Below are 17740 nucleotides of genomic sequence, written 5' to 3'. Positions count from 1 at the left end.
GGCGAAATTTCTGCCATGTGAGCGATCAATCTCTATGCACGCTTTTCAGCTTCGCTTGGCAAGGTGGTGAGGTTGTAATGGGTTGGAGCGTCACTAGATGCTCTCTATCCTCTAGATCCTAGACGAACAGAACAATGAGAGCCAGCAGCTAATGATTTCTATGCCAAAGGATTCTTAGGCGCCATGAGGAATGAGAGTTGTCGGGCGATTCTGATTGTGGAGCTTTGAGAGATTTAGGGTTTTTGGATTTCGCAGACTGAGATTGAGATTTGAGTGAGTGAGCGAGTAGAGAAGGTTTAGGGTGTAGGAGGCGGTTGCTATTTTGATAAAAGGAAATTCTTTTGAAAATATATTAAGAATATTTTAACTCAATCAATTTAATTTCAACCAAAGCAATCAAATATATAATCGGAACAATCAGCACAATCACATAATATTTGCCGAATATTTAAGAAGATTGTGTTGATACGTACCTTATTTGTTGCCAAAAATAAAAACGACTTACGCGCCAAGATTTCGAACGATCAAATCTTTTATCATATCTACTCAGAAGATGTTGTCTTCAGCTGATCCTTGAGTTCCTTCAGATGATGCTTTCAAGCTTTGAAGTCGCTAAAAGTCTTCAGATGATATTTTCAAGTTCTGAGGCAATTTCTCATGTCTAGATCTCAGCTCAAATGGGAATCATGGTAATACCCAATTCTTGTCTAATGTATTCAAATGTATTTTTGTCAAGTGCCTTAGTGAATATATCAGCTAATTGATGTTTAGAATCAACAAATTGAATGCTAACATCACAGTTATGCACATGATCACGAATAAAATGATGCTTGATTTCAATATGCTTAGCTCACAAGTGCATAATTGGATTCTTCGTGAGGTTGATAGCACTTGTGTTGTCACATCTGATTTTCACATTGTGAGCTTCAACACCAAAGTCATTTAGTTGTTGCTTCATCCATAGCATTTAAGCGCAACAGCTCCCTAGTGCTACATACTCGGTTTCTACGGTTGATAGAGTTACGGTGTTATGTTTCTTGGAGAACCAAGACACTAGCATAGATCCCAGAAGTTGACATGTGCCCGAAGAACTTTTTCTATCCAACTTACAACCTGCGGGATCAGCATCCGAATAGCCATGTAATATAAGATCTGATGTTTTGGGATACCATAATCCTAAGTTTGGATTAGTTCCTATGTACTTGATGATTCTTTTGACAACAGACATATGAGATTTTTTAGGATCAGATTGAAATCTTGCACACATGCATACACCGAATATAGTATCGGGTCGAGAAGCGATAAGGTATAACAAAGAATCAATCATGCTCATGTATAGCTTCTGATCAACCTATTTGCCTTGTTCATCCTTATCCAATTTGGATGAAGTAGACATCGGTGATTCTGTTTTCTTGCGATTATTTTGGCCAACTTCTTCACTAGTTCCGAGGAATATTTTTCTTGATGTATGAATGTGTCATGTTTAGTTTGATTCACTTATAGTCCTAGGAAGAATTTGAGTTCTCCCATCATACTCATCTCGAACTCATTCTGCATGGTCCGAGAGAAGTTCTTACAAAGATGTTGGTTAGACGAGCCAAATATAATATCATCAACATATATTTGGATAAGCGGAATGTCTTTACCTTCCCTTATGATAAATAGAGTTGTATCAACTTTACCTTTTTCGAAACATTTTTTAGTAAGAAAATTACTTAACCTTTCATACCAGGCTTGAGATGCTTGCTTCAATCCGTAGAGAGCCTTCTTCAACTTATACACATGATCTAAGTTCTTTGGATCTTCAAAGCCTGAAGGTTGTTTGACATAAACTTCCTCCTTGATATATCCATTGAGAAATGCGCTTTTAACATCCATTTGGTACAACTTGAAGTCATGGTGGCAAGCGTAAGCAAGTAGCAATCTGATAGATTCCGGTCTTGCTACTGGTGCATAGGTTTCATCGTAATCAATCCCTTCTTCTTGTGAGTAGCCTTTTGCAACGAGCCTTACTTTGCTCCCGATTACTTTTCCTTTATCATCCAGCTTATTCCGAAAGACCCATTTGGTTTCAATAACATGATGATTCTTTGGTTCGGGTACAAGTTCTCAAACTTCATTCGATCCGAATTGTTTGAACTCTTGTTGCATAGCTTCGATCCATCTTTCATCTTCAAACGCTTCTTCGATTCTTTTGGGTTCAACTTCAGAAACTAGAGTGAAAGCATTTATCGGATTCTTGAGTTTGGATCTGGTTTTGACTTCTTCATCTATATTTCCAATGGCCCGATTTGCGGGATAACTGGATCTGTATTTCCAGCTCCTATTTGATTTATCACGTTCGGTCTTAGTGAGGTCTTCATCATTTGAATCTTCAGATGATGTGATTTGCGGAGTGTTCTCCATGTTCTGAGAGGTTTTATCTAGTTCTGCGTCTTCGGATGATGGTTTTACTTTCTCAAATGATGATTTCTGATTTTCAAATCTTATTATTTCTTCAACATCTATCATCCGAGTAGTCCGTTCATCTTGAAATTTCACATTCATTGATTCCTCGACTGTCCGAGAGTTCTTGTTGAAGACTCGGTAAGCTTTACTAGATGTGGAGTATCCCAAGAATACCCCTTCATCCGATCTCTCATCAAACTTACTAGTACGATCACTTGCATTCTTAAGAATATAGTATTTACTTCCAAACACATGAAAGTATGAAATATTTGGCTTCTTTCCCTTGTAGAGTTCATAGGGAGTTTTCTCAATTAATGATCCGAGGAAAACACGATTGATAATATAACAGGCGGTTGAAACGACTTCGGTCCAAAAATGGGGTGGAGCTTTGCTTTCAATTAATAAAGTTCATGCCATTTCTTGCAAGGATTTATTTTTCCTTTCAACAACTCCATTTTGTTGAGGAGTATATGGAGAGGAAAAATTGTGTTGAAAACCATTTTGATCACGTAAATCAGCAAAGTAGTGATTTTCAAATTCTCCTCCGTGATCGGTTTTGATGCTTGTAATTGAATAACCTTTTTCATTTTGAACTTTCTTAAAAAAGGTTTTAAAGAATGAGAAAGCATCACTCTTGTGAGTAAGAAAGAATACCCATATGAATCTAGTATAATCATCCACAATAACAAGACGATACTTTTTACCTCCAATACTGCGTGTTCGAGTAGGTCCGAAGATATCCTTGTGCAACAGCTGCAGAACATGGGTAGTGATAACTTCATTTATAGATTTGTGGGAATTTCTTACTTGCTTTCCAAGAATACATGCTTCGCAAAGTCTTGTCTTTTCGAATTTGGCATTTGGAAGTCCTCTCATAAGCTTCTTTTTGGAAAGTTTGTTGATTTGCTTGAAGCTTATGTGTCCTAGCATCCTGTGCCATAGTTCCGGATCGTCTTTGACGGATAGAAGACATTTTTCATTCTCAAACGATGTGTCCGGAAGGTACATGTTGCCATATCTTCGTCCGGTAAATGATGACTTGTTGTCTTGACTTGTACACGAGCACTTATTTTCTGCAAAAGAAACTTTGTATCCAATATCGCATAATTGGCTAATGCTAACAAGATTGAAGTTCAAACCCTTAACTAATGAAACATCTTTGATAAGTAGATTGCCAATCTTCACAGTTCTTTTGCCGATAATCGTTCCTTTGTTGTTGCCTCCAAAGGAAATGTTTCCTCCATCAAGTTTTTCAAAATCAATGAACATGGATGAGTCACCGATCATGTGTCTAGAGCAATTGCTATCAAGGTACCATTTGTTTCTTCTTTTGTTCGGTACCTACAATGATCAAAGATTCTCACTTTTTCTTTGATACCCAAATTTGTTTGAGTCCTTTGAGGTTAGACGTATAAGTGTATCTAAGAATGTTACGTATTGGTCAATTAATCTTTGAGCAGTAGCTCCTGGAATGTTTTGGATCACCACAATTTGAACATCCCGAGAGATGTTGTCATTCAAATCTTACAAATTGTTTCGTAAAGTGACTCACGTAGGCGCCTTTAGAAGGTCGCTGCTTAAGTCTTTCTTTTACTGTTCGAAAATAATTTTTCTCATCACTTTCCTTCTGAAAACCAACTCCCGACTTGTTGTAGTAGGGAACTTGTATAGAAAGTATATGTTGTAAAGTTTTTGAACCGGATGAGAATTTTTTGTGTATCTCCAAAACTTCCTTTTTCAAAATGGAGTTCTCTTTTTCGAAAAGATATTTTTCCTTTTTCAGAGAAATGTTTTCCTCTTCAAAAGGATTTCTTTCATTTTTCAAAAAATCCTTTTCCTTTTCAAAAGTTTCCACCCTTGATTTCAATTGCGCATTTTCGCAAGATATAGAATCGGATTTCTCATTTAGTTGACAAAATTCTTTTTCGAGAAAGTTGATTTTATCTTTTTGCGAAATATCTTTTTGTTTAAAAACAGCTACTTCCTTTTTTAATTCAGAAAGTCTCTTGAGAGTAGCCTTGTAGTCTAAACATAGCTCATCTATATACGCAGATACATCGGGTGAGATGTTTGAATGAGTTACCTCAAGGCATCATCCGAGTCTGCCATTAGACAGACATTTGTGCATTCTTCATTACTTTCACATTCGGTGTCGCTCCAAGTATCTGCTTTCAATGCTTTCTTGGATTTCTCATCCTTGCCTTTCTTCTTTAATAGTGGGCAATTGGGTTTGATGTGGCCTTTTTTCTTATATTCGTAACAGATGACTTCTTGACCTTTATTTTTGGTCTCAAATGATCTTCTCTGATTGTATCGTCCGAGATCCTTTCTATCTTTAAAGTTCCTACCTTGTTTAGCCGTTCTTCCGAATCTTGACCATGAGCGCTAGCTTTTCATCATCTTCGACTTCAGAATCCGAAATGTCAGAATCAACATTAGATTTTAAGGCAATTAACTTCTTACCTCTAGTTGTGTTTTCATCATTGATTCTTTCTTCTTCATAAGATTGAAGAGTTCCAATGAGCTCATCCATTGACAAGGGAGATATTCTTTGAGTCTCTCAAATAGAATTTTTAATATTGTCCCATTCCTTTGTAAGAGCTCGGAGTAGCTTGTTGATTCTCATCGATCCGTAAACTGGTTGCCCGTGATATGTGAAACCATTCACTATTTCAAAGAACCCGTCAAATATTTCTTTCACTGTCTCTTCAAGCTTCATTTTGAATGCTTCATATTGTCCAAGTAGAAAATTGACTTTTGTCTCCTTCACTCTATTTGTTCCTTCATAGGTGATGTGAAGCTTATCCCATATTTCTTTCGATGAGGAGCAATCCGCAATACGTCTATATTCGGTAGGAGATAATGCACTGTAAAATGAATAAATGGCCTTTGCATCAAGAGCATCGCTCTTGGTTATCTCGATTCTGATTAGAGCAGCCGTCGGCGTTGTGTTGTCCCCTACATTTGTGGTCTCCGTCGTTGGTGTTACTCCTCTTTGTACGACATCCCAGATTTGGGGATCCCGGCATCCGAGGAATGCTTTAAATTTGTTATGCCGGTTGCTATAATCTTTTCCTTCAAAGTATGGTGGCCTGTTGTTGCTTCCATCTTCAATCCAAGAAGAGGAGAAATTGTTAGCCATAAAGATCGTTAGCTCAGAAGTAAAAAACACTTCGTAAAATATGAGCAACTCTGCTCGATACCAATTGTTGGTGGCTAGTAATTTCACCTAGAGGAGGGTGAATAGGTGATAGAGTGTGATTTTAAAAAATTTATTGCGGAGTTTAAATCACACAACGTAAAATAGAGATATTAGATGATGGTGATAGAGTGTGTCGCAATGAGCAAATAATTCAATTGGTGCGGGATATGCAATGTGATCAATACGCGCTGTTCGTGTGCAGTTTATCTATCACAAAATATCTAGAGTGATTAAGGTAAGAGATAAGAAAAACTGCAGAGAGGGTTTATAGTGGTTCGGCTTTGGTTAAGCCTACGTCCACTTCTTCGGCTGACAATCAATCGGCTGGATTCCACTAGTAAGCTGCTCAGAGGTTACGGATCGGTGATCTCTTTAACACGCAGGAATTCACACCTAGCGCTCAACACTTGTGCGTACACCTCCTCACAATTACAATGGATTGATCAAAAAATGTGTTTAAAATGGAGTACACTCTATCTAAGAATTATGAACATTTTTCCCTCTTAACGCCGATCTCTCTTCCCTTCATCTTCGATATGTCTTTTGTACTCTTCTGCCTCCAATCTAGCCATTGCAAGGCATCCAGAAGAGATCTCTCCAAATCTACCTTTTTGGACGAGATAATTACCAAAAGAAGATCTCTTAGTCGTTGGGGATCGCCAAAGGAAAGTCTTCCCCGCTTGGATCAAATTGCCCATACAATTATGATCCCGGGTTTCCATAGATGGTTTCTTCCATTTGGAAAGTCTTTGTTTGTCTCCTTGGTTCCACATCCTTGATTGATCTCTGTCACCGAGAATCTTCAAGAATGATCTAGCTCGATGGCGTCCGTTGATATGCATCAATTAAGCTCAATTTGTATTCCTCTTGAAGTTCTGATTCTTGCTCGTGAAGTACTTCTCTTAGAGCTTGAGCATCATTCCAACGTCTAAGCTATCCCCGCTCATCGTCCGAGCTTGAACCGGCATCTGAGACTCTCAGAAACAATATCTTAGCCAAATCCTTTTGTCAAATTCAATCCCGTGAATCTCCGCACAAAAAGGATAATCTGCAAAACAAGTAAATCACGGCATTATCTCAAAACACAAGAGTACTTGGATTGTTTTGTTAATTTCAAAACCGTCAAAGGATTTTTCTCAACAATTTCTAGGGTTTATTGCATCTTTCTAGGTTGCTTTTGTATTCCCTTTTGACATGTATTGGTCAAACATCTTTGGGTATCTTTATATCCTGTTTCTTTGGATATTGATTGTATTAGGATTGTGAGTTTTATGAGCTGTCAAACTCGAAGCCGTAATGATGACTTTCTCCCCTAATCGTACTTAAACGATCCTAATCAATTACATGTGATCTTTAGGTGGAATTTGGTTCATAACTCCCCCATTTGGTTTCTTTTGGTCGAATGGGAGTAGTTGACCCTCATTTTACTAAAAGATGACATGGAATTGGATTAGTGCATTTGCATCACATTTCATGCATATCCATCATAATCTGTGGTAATTGACTTTAGAATAATCATTTTACATATTCTAGATCATGGGGAAAGGAGATATCAAGGTCATCTCGGTGCCGCACAAAGAGCTCTCTCAATGGTGGGATCGTCTCAACCCGATCAATAAAGCGTATATTTGTCGCGACCCTCGATCTCGGATCGGCGGGAGATCGTGGGCTAATGGGTCGCCCTTCCGGCCCCGTTGCGTGTGGACCTTCGGACGCGGGCCTCTCCCAAAGCCCATTACCCAAATCGCGGCGGAGGATAAAATCGTGGTCGACCTTTCGGTGTGGTCTAGTGACATGTGCTACGTGTGCATGCCTCGGAGTCGCCACCAATCGTTTTGTGGAAGGTACGATTGGAAACCCTATCGAATAGTTGGGAGTTTCTATTCGATTCTGCGAGAACCAGAGAAGTGGGATCGGGGACTTAGTTACGCCAACTATCAGAATTGACGCCCTTTCGGTACCTAAGTTGATTGAATTTTTCTAATCTCGGATTTCATGCGGACGAGTGGGGTACGAATCCTAAATCTAGGAGTTCATGCGGATGAAAGTGACTATCCTAGCAATCACAATCAATTAAAGTAAATGCGCAAATCAAGGAATCCATAACGTGCGGATAAATCGCATCAAATCAGCATGGCATTCATAGTATAGCCCTATTGGCTTAGAGAAGGGACATTCAAAGCATAAGAAGAGATCGGGAATGATTTGGAAGTGATTCGCCCAAGAGGGGCAAAATCGTAATTTTGAGAAAATTTGGGGACAATTTGCCAAAAAGGGCAAAATCGTCATTTCAGAAAAGATCCGGAGTGAAAAAGTGTTGAAAATAGGATTGGCCACCTGAACCGACCCATTTCCTAATTTCCGACATTTTTTGGGATTTTACGGGAATTTTTTTTATGAATTTTTGGGGACAAATTACCCTCTAAAGGGTAAAATTTTCATTTTTGGAAAGATCGGAAGAAGAAATCTCAAAAATAGGATTGGCTAGTTGATTGTAGCCATTCCTCAATTTTTGAGAATTTTTTTGGAATTTTTGGGAATTTTCTACAATTTTTCCTAATTTTTTTCGATTTTTTAATAATTTTTTTGATTTTTTTTTTAATCGGACCGGGTCAACCCGGTCAACGGACCGAGTCAACCCGGTCCACGGACCAGTCCGCTCGGACCGGATCCGCGCCCGAACCGGGACTCCCCGAAACGGCGTCGTTCCGAATATTGGCGCCCAAGGTTTCAAAATTCCCGCCCAATAGCTATTGACGCTCCCGATTGCACCACGTGGCGCAAGGGAGACGGTCAGATCATGCAACTGGAATCAACGGTTCAGATGGGAATGAGACTTAATCCCTGCCGTCCAATCTAATTACCAAGATTGACGGTCCGGATCGTGAGGTGAGACCAATCGTGACCGTCCGATCTCAACCAACGATCAACGGTTCGGATCAAATGACGAGATCAAATCTCAACCGTTCGATCTAGCTATTTTTAATTTTCGAAAATGATTTTATTTATTATTCGGATTTTCGAAAAATCTGATCCAACGATCGGAATGGTGATACGCGGCCAAACCTGGGCCGCGCGATCACAAAATTCGGATTTTTATTTTTTCGAAAAAGGAATAATTTCGAAAAATGATTTTATTTTTGAAAAATCTGAGATCTTGACACGTGGCACTCCATGGGTCGTCGGATCAATTATTTTTATTTTCGCTTTCGATTATAACAGTTTGTTGACGTGGCCACCACGTGTGCGCCATGTGGCGTCACGTCAACGTTGACCAGGTCAACACGCATTGACCCGGTCAACCCGCACTCGAGAAGGAGACCGGAGTTTCTGCAACTCCGGTCGTATTCGCCGGAAGCTCGCCGGAGGTACCAAAATAGGTCCTAAACTAAGCGAAAACACTCCAACTTCTTAGCAAACTGGATCTACTCTATTTCAGAGCTATCATACTAAAGATTCAGACCCGAACAACGAGCTGCGACTAGCCTACATGAACCCGAACAGTGACGAATCTTCACACAAACGGATCTTCAGATTTTCACGGTCATTCCTCCATCCAATCGGCCAACAAGCATAAAAAAAAAAGGATTAACGAGCTTACCTGGTAATAGTACGAGCTCCAGAATGCATAATACGAGCTATGGTTGGTTCGGGATTTTGGAAGGGCCAACTCGGGTTAATATGCCACAAAATCCATGAAAGACTAACGGAGTGTGGTCGGTAGATGCATTGAATGAGTTTAAGCTAAAGGATGTCGGACAAAAACTCGATGAAGTCCTGGACCCACCATTGACAGAGTTCCGCAAGTTCAAGTGAAGCTTTTACCTAGTTTGCGGATCGAAGCCTCGATCAAAGGAGTTCACGTCGCTCCTCGCGTCAAGACGTCGCTCCTAGATGAATCCGAAAGCCTTCGTTTCACTTCAATCGTGGTGATTCTCCTCTTGAAGCTCTCGAGAATCGGACCTCCAATGGCGGACTCCCCGAGATCTCTCTCTTTTTCTTTTTCCCTTTTACGTCCCGAATCCCCCCTTTTCTCTTTTGTGAGCCCCTTTTTTTGTTAATCCTCGTGCTCCCCTCCTAACTGCCGGTCCTTCCAGAAGCTTCCCGAAGATTCCTCGCCGAAAACAAACCGTTCGCAAAAACGGCCCTCTTTTCTCTATCTTGCGCCGGTGAACCCTTTGAGGAAGATGATGAATAGTACCGGGTTGCCGGGTCGGATCCGCCCGACCCGGCAGACCCGGTTCGCAATAAAAGGCCTAATTAAGCTAGTAATTAGCATTTTTTCATGAAATTGATGCCAAAAATCATTTTCCCCAACATGGATTGTCTCTAAAGATGTGATTTTGTGAAAAATTCCTTTGAAATTGAGTGAAAACCCCAAATTTTGAATAAGATCCGAAATTGATTTTTACAAAATTGGAGTCCTTAATGAAGGAATTATCCTCAATTGAGCCTACCATTAGATTCAAAAGGTCAAAAACTATAGGATAGGCGTCTTGAGGTTCCATGGGTGTTCCTCAATGAAATTTAATTTTGAATTTGGCATTTTAGGGACTAAAATGAAAGAATTTTATGTGCAATTAAGTCCCTAATGCCAAAATTGAGCAAATTAAGACGCAATTGGATCAGAATGTGAAATGGAATACTAGAGAATCATGTCACAACCTTAATAGTGAAGAAAGAAAAATAAAATGGCCCCAAATAGTATTTTTATGTTAATTTGTGGGGTGCATTTGTGAAGGAACACACAAATCTGAAATGGAATTTTCAAACTTTAAGAGATCAAAATGAAAAAGAAATTAAAATAAAAATACTGACTATTTTTCTGTATTTTTGTGACCTCGAATGGTATTTTTCTGGATTTTTTTTTGGGTATTTTCCTATTTTCTCAAGAATATCAAAAAATGCGAAAAATATGAAAAATTATTTTTTGATCAAAAATGGTTCCTTGAGCTTGGCCAAGGCTACCAAAGTTGATTTTGCAATTTTCTAATTTTTTGTGAATTTTTTTATGAATTTTCAAAAATAAATCGAAAAATGATTGATTAAAAATCGAGTGTCAACAATATTGAAGGACGTCTGGGCTGATTAGTGGATCCGATCGTAGTGGAATATCAGCTGGCCCTTATTCAAGCTTTGGCCAGGACATGGGATGTGCACACAATGACTTTCAACTTCCGAGGCCTCGAGATGACCTCTACACTCGAAGAATATACTGCTATCATCGGGGCCAACTTTGATGATCATATAGCTCAACCTCCTCTAGATATGGACCCTACCCTTTCTCTATCGAGCTTCCTTCGCCTCAAGACCTCCGAGATAGAAAAGGTCTACAAATCCAACCGTGACAGATTCACTTTCTCATTCCTCTTCGACAATTACTCTTCTCTATCCACCGACACCGGTCATAAATCGGGAAAGGTGTTCATTCTAGCTTTCTTTGCATTCGTCCTATTTCCTACTTCTAGGATTACTTTCGACCCTTCCATAGTTCACATAGTTCGACAAGCATGTTGCCGATGGAACTACTCTTATATGATCCTAGCTGAGACCTTCCTTTCTCTAAACCGTTTTAAAACTTCCAAAAGGGTCACTTTCCAAGCATCCAACGGACTACTCATATGTGGTTCATTTCTCACATAAAAACTTTCCAACTCCGGGTAGAATGCTATGAGATCAACGAGCATATACGTCCTCTTAAATCCTTCCTCAAATGCCAATCCCTCATATCAAGCTTTCTTTCAAGAAATAGGTCAAACTTTTGAGAGATTTGGAGCCCGAGCATATCTAATGGCGCCGACTTGGCCCAAGATCCCGGAGGCTTGCATTACTGGCATTGATGATAGCTCTATTCCCTTACTGGGGTATACCGGTGCGGTGGCCTACTATCTTATTCGTATGGTAAGACAATTTGGCATTTTACAACAAGTGGCACCAGATGTTTGTCCTAGAATCTTCTCATTCGATACGTCACATGGAAAGCTCGCCAAAGAAGCAAAGAAGCTTTATTGGGCCCGAATCAAGCTTATCCTACATGCTTTGAAGAATTCCTCGATGCAACAAGTTGAATGGCCTAACTATTTGGATGATGAGATGAACATCCACAGGGCTTCCAAGGAGTACATTCAGAAGTTCAAGGAGTACCGCAGATCATTGGTCAAACCGTACGTACCTCGGTGCGTATTTCCCCGCATTGAAGAAGTGGAGTCATATGTACCCGAGTACATTATACCGTATGTCCCAGGAGTAGAGCCATATGTCCCCGAAGATCCGGAGCTTTGGATGTCTAAAGAAGGAGAAGATCCTTATTTGTGGGATTCGGACGGATCGGAGGAACAAGAAGAGTTCAAGTGTCATCGGCTTAGATAGATCCATTTCCCCTTTTAGTATTGCATATTGTTATCTTTTTGAACACTTTTGAACAATTTGAATTGCAATAAATGCATCTTATTTCCTTTATACGCGTTTCATGCATACGCATCATCATATAGGAATTTCAATTACCACGGGTTAATCCTTTTAAATTTCAAATTGCCCCAATGCTTATTAATGTCATGAAAAATCGGTGACAGATAATCACGAGGACACGCAGCAAGGTACGCCTAATAAGAATGGAACAAGAAGAACTCGTACCTCGCATGGATAATCTGGAGAATCGGATGAACATGATAGCTACGATGGTGGCTGAAATGAAGGCAATGCTGATTGCCGGTCAAGGAAAGTATCATATCGACCCAAATTCCCAAGCTCCTCCAAGCGCATCGGATGGTACAGGTGCTAACCCAGCCCCTGCTGTGAACCCCTCTCCGAACTTGGAGCGGCCGTCTAAGGACCCTCCAGTTGTAATTAATCTGGAAAAGAAAGAAAAACAAGCCCTTAAGATGGAGGAAGAGATCAAGAGACTCGCCAAGATTGAGGAATGCTTGGCTAGCCAAGGATACGAGCTTTCACGCTTTGACAAGGTGAAACCGTTTGAGAAGATTAAGGTTCCTTCTGATTACAAGGAGCCTGATTTCATAAGGAAGTATAATGGGACCAGATGTCCCAAGGTGCATTTGAAGTACTACCTGTGCCGCATGTCTCAATTCTCAGACAATATCCCACTATTGGTCAATACTTTTCACGAAAGTTTATCCGGGGTAGCCTTAGCATGGTTTATTGAACTGGAACTTGAAAGGCTCACCGATTGGGACAAGTTAGGCGATGAGTTCCTCGGGTAGTACAAGTTTAACACTCGGACGACCCTTCCTAGGGAAGACCTTTTGAGGACCGCTAAAGGGAAAATTGAGGCCGTTTGCTCCTATGCTCAAAGGTGGAGAGCTCGGGCTGTTCAAGTGAAACCACTGTCCCCGAAGAAGAGTTGGTGGACATCTTCCTCAAGGTATTACCATTTAATTACTTCGATAAGTTGAAGACCTGCGGGTGTCGGACATTCGTGCACCTAATTAAGGTGGCGGAACGTCATGAATGGGCATTGCGGGAGAAGAAGATATCTGGTGCGTCTTTTAGGCGCCAATACCCGATAAGAAGAGATACGGAGCAAACTGGTGATGTGGCGTTTGTCCCTAACCCACCTAAACCGAAAAAGTTCTCACCTCCTACCCTTACCCAAGGATTTTCTTCTTGGACCATCCCTAAACCACTGGAGCCGAGGAAGAAAAACCCACCTGTTTTTACCCCACCGCCTTGACCTTTGTCTAAACTACTACCTATGCTTATTGAGAATCGGCTGGTCGCAAAGGAGCCTCCTAGAGCGAATCCTCCTAGATTTGCTGGGTTCGATAAATCCCGGATGTGCGTATATCATATGGGAGAAAGGGGACATAATGTTGACAATTGTCTTCCTCTCAAGTATAAGGTGCAAGCCTTGATTGATGGTAAGGTCCTGGAGTTTGATAAGACGAAACCAAACGTGAAGCAAAACCCTTTACCGGAACATCGCGAGGTGAACGCGATATTTGAAGATGATCCCGAAGAAACTCTGGAGTTCATAATGGATGTAAGTAGATTGCAAGAAATTCTAACGCTGGCTTCGTAATACCCCGATGGAGCAACAATCTCCAAGAAACAAAAGAAGGTGTGCTTAGAACGGCTACTCAATTTAGGCGTTATTGGGAGAATGGAGGATGTTGCATTCAAGGGAACCTATGTAACCGTTGATATGGTAGCAAAGAAGTTCATGATGAAAGCTACAAGGGGAAAGACTTGGAGAGTTCCTTCAGGATACTTGATGATTGTCCAAAATGACAAAGAAATGGAAGAGCTAGATGATTATGAAGTCAGCCTTGAAAAAGCTCACCAAGGTGATAGAAGGTTCATGTAGAAAGCTCTTGAAAGGGGCAAAATAGTTAACAACCTAGGAGAAGATAGCAGCGGCTATAACTTTAAAGTCATGTATTCGGCACCGCCAAGTTTTTTCATCGATTCGGGAGATATAGTTCCCGATGGTTGGGGTGGCATGGATAACCCCGAGAGCGAAGAGTTCATAGGAACTATTGATGAAGTTAAGAATCAGATGGTCCCTTAGGAGGAATGGAAGGATCAGGAAATCTGTATGCAACTCTCTAATCTAGAGACCCACATGCATCATCTGACGAGTATGGTGGCGGAGTTATCTCAACTAGGGGTCAAGAATAATACCACAATAGTGAAAGAAAGTATGCAAATCCTGGAGATACGACGGACTATTGAGACACGTAACCAACGGATCGTGTTATTGCAAGAGCAAGGCGATGATCTTTCAAAGAAGGTGGACGAAATGAAAGAGTTAATCATGCTGATCACCCAAATCAGAAATGCTCCACCCCAAGGGGTGAATCCGAGGGTGACTTTCCGCTTGAAATATGATGGTAGTGGGTGTCCTTTGGCACATATCTTGTATTACCTCCGCCAAATGGTTGGTTATCATGAAGATGATGATGTATTAATCCAGAGTGTTAAGCATAGTTTGACTGGTCCCGCATTGGCCTGGTTCCAATCAATTGATCTGGATTGGGTCCCAAGTCGGGAAGAACTATCACAGCACTTCGTACGATACTTTGAAGCTGGGATTAGAGGATATTTCACCAAAGCAAATCTATTGTATTTCAGAAAAGGAGAAGACGAGAGTTTTGAACTCTTCGCTAGAAGGTGGAAAAAGCATGCTATGATGGTGCAACCACTATTATCGGAAAGGGAAATGTTGGAATTTATGCTCAAGTCATTGTCGGCAGAGTATTTCAACCGTATGTATGCATATACATATTCCTTATTTCAACACCTGGTAGATGTTGGTATGAGAATAGAGGGTATAATCGTGAGAGTCGGGAGGGAAAGACAAAGGCACTTTGATGAAGGAAACGCCGTTGATGGAACGCCCTTGAGACCATGTCATAGACATAATCCCGAAAGCATTCATGAGGATGAAATGATTGGGATGGTGGACGTCCCAATCCATTTTGTGATTGATTTGAATAAGATAGATACCTGGGATGCTCCCAGTTTAGAAAAGCCGTCAACATTTGATTCATCTCTTGAAGAAGTAACGGAAGTCTCGAAAGGTCCAAATGACAGAATTAAGCCGGTAAAAATTAAACTTCCACCCGTAGAAGAATATGACCCGAAGGCGGTACATTGGGATTACGGGACCGATGATATTGATGCCGTGATGAGATTCGGAAGATGTTATGCTCCAAGGGAGATGGAGCCCGAGAAGAAAGCGCCGACTTCGGAAGAAGTTGAAAAGCTCCAATCTACTGTGAGAACCAGTGAGTGTGAAGTCATCAACCAACTCCAGAAAATGCCTGCCCAAATCTCCTTGCTTGACCTCTTTAAGAATTTAGAGAAGCATAAGAACGCTCTATTGAAAGTACTAAACGAAGTGCACGTTCTCGAGACTATCAACGAAGTCCAACTGGGAGACTTCATGGGGGCCATTCTATTGAAGGATCAGATTTCCTTCTCAGATGAAGATTTCCCGAGAGAAGGACGCGTTCACAACAAGGCTCTCTACATCGCCGTAAGGTGCCATTGGAAAAGAGGTACCTCATGTTTTAATTGATAACGGCTCAGCTTTTAATTTGTGTCCTCTAAGCACTATGAAGAGCTTGGGGATAAATGAAGAATTCGTCAAGACGTCCAAATCGACTATTCGCTCATTTGATGGAGTTGCTAAGAATGTGGTGGGCGAGATCAAACTGGATGTCTCCATCGGGCCGTTAACTTTTTCCGTGCCGTTTCAAGTACTGAATATCCCTAGCGCTTTCACTATGCTTTTTGGAAGACCATGGATCCATATATCAGGAGCAATACCTTCTTCTCTACATCAGAAGGTTAAGTTTGTGGTCCAAGGCCGTCTGATCACTATTCATAATGAAACGGGACATCGCGCTTCCCCGAAAGGAATGATTCCTTGCATTGAGCCCCTAAAGGAAGATGAGCTTAGTTGCCATACCTTTGATGTCGTATCCATTATGCACGTACCATCTTATGCAAAGATAGCTACTCCGGAGTTATCTAAGCCTGCAACTATGGCCGGAAAGGTACTCCTCACAAATGGTTTCATTCCTAGCACTAGATTGGGGAAGTATGGCCAAGGAATTCGTAATCCCTTAAGTCTTAACTCAAGTGATCACAAGGTTGGTTTGGGATATCGGGGAATGGTAAGACATGATACGGGTTGAGGCCGAGGTCGAAACAAATGTTATGGAGACCAAGGACGTCGTGGACACCGAGGTGATCACTTCATTGGTACCAATGCCTGGAAAGCTAGAGGGAAAATGTTTGAAAATCCCTTATCTAAAGTATTCTCCAAATGAGGTAAATGGCTTGAGGATGAAGATATTTCTGATCTTGCGAAGTCTGATTTATTCAACCCATTTCTAGACAATCGGTTGAATGTGATCATTGAATGGCTCGACGACGACTTTCTCACCCCCGAGTAAAAGGTTCTTTTTGAACTTTCTCTTTCATTGCATTCAATTACTGCATTTGTTTCCTACAACTAAAGCTTTTTGTCTTCTCTGTTGTTTAATTTTTTAAGTACTCTTGGATCTCGTTTTGTGATTCAAGAAGTGCAATATTGTATTGCCATTAGTTGCATCTATCAATAAAAATCAACTCTAGTTTTATTACGGACATATGGAGCAACGGATTGGTCCGATGATGACAACCGCTCTGACCATGAAACTTGAGGCCCGATCCGCCATATGAGCCTTGATTTTCAAAATGGCTATTGAGAACCGAGATGTCCAGAAGGTCAAGGACTAGTTCTCTTTTCTTTTTCTTCAAAAAGCGAATTTGAAAATGTTTTTTGTCAAAATAGGTCATGCATTCTGTAATTTCATCATTTTAGTGTACTGACCTTTCTTGATGCATTTCAGGCATATCATCCCTCCCATGCATAACAGGTTAATATGTGACTCAAATCAGCTTGATGACTACTCATATGAGATTGATGAAGAAGAAACGGATGTGAGTGATATCAAGAGAGAATGGGATTGTTTTGAAGAGTCCAAGCCTCCTATTTCCGAAGAACCTATTGTTGTCAATCCGGGAGACTCGATTTGTGTTAAGGAGGTGAAAGTAGGGGGCATTTATCTACAACCGATGTTTTGAGAATGACGGCATCACTTAAAGAATATCGGTATATCTTCGTCTGGTCATATGTTGACATGCCGGGATTAGACCGAGATATAGGGGAATACACTTTACCCATAAATCCTGTTTGCAAGCCGGTTAACCAGCCATGCAGGAGAATGAATCCGGAGTTATCTAACAAGATTAAAGAAGAAGTGATGAAGCTTCTCAAAGTGGGGTTCATCGAAGCCATCCCATATGCTGATTGAGTCGCCAACATTGTACCAGTTAAGAAGAAGGATGGAAGAATCCGAATATGCGTGGACTATCGAGATTTGAACAAGGCTAGTCCAAAAGACAACTTCCCCTTACCATATATTGATGTGCTTATTGATAGCACTGCAAGCTTCGAATTATTCTCCTTCATGGATGGTTTCCCAAGATATAATCAGATCCTGCTAAAAGAGGAGGACAAGATCAAGACTTCATTCGTCACCCAATGGGAAATTTTCTGCTATAAGGTCATGCCCTTTG

Source organism: Rhodamnia argentea, chromosome 7 (assembly GCF_020921035.1).
Source record: "Rhodamnia argentea isolate NSW1041297 chromosome 7, ASM2092103v1, whole genome shotgun sequence".
In the NCBI taxonomy this organism is placed as follows: Eukaryota; Viridiplantae; Streptophyta; class Magnoliopsida; order Myrtales; family Myrtaceae; genus Rhodamnia; species Rhodamnia argentea.
Note: the sequence above shows the minus strand (reverse complement) of the source record.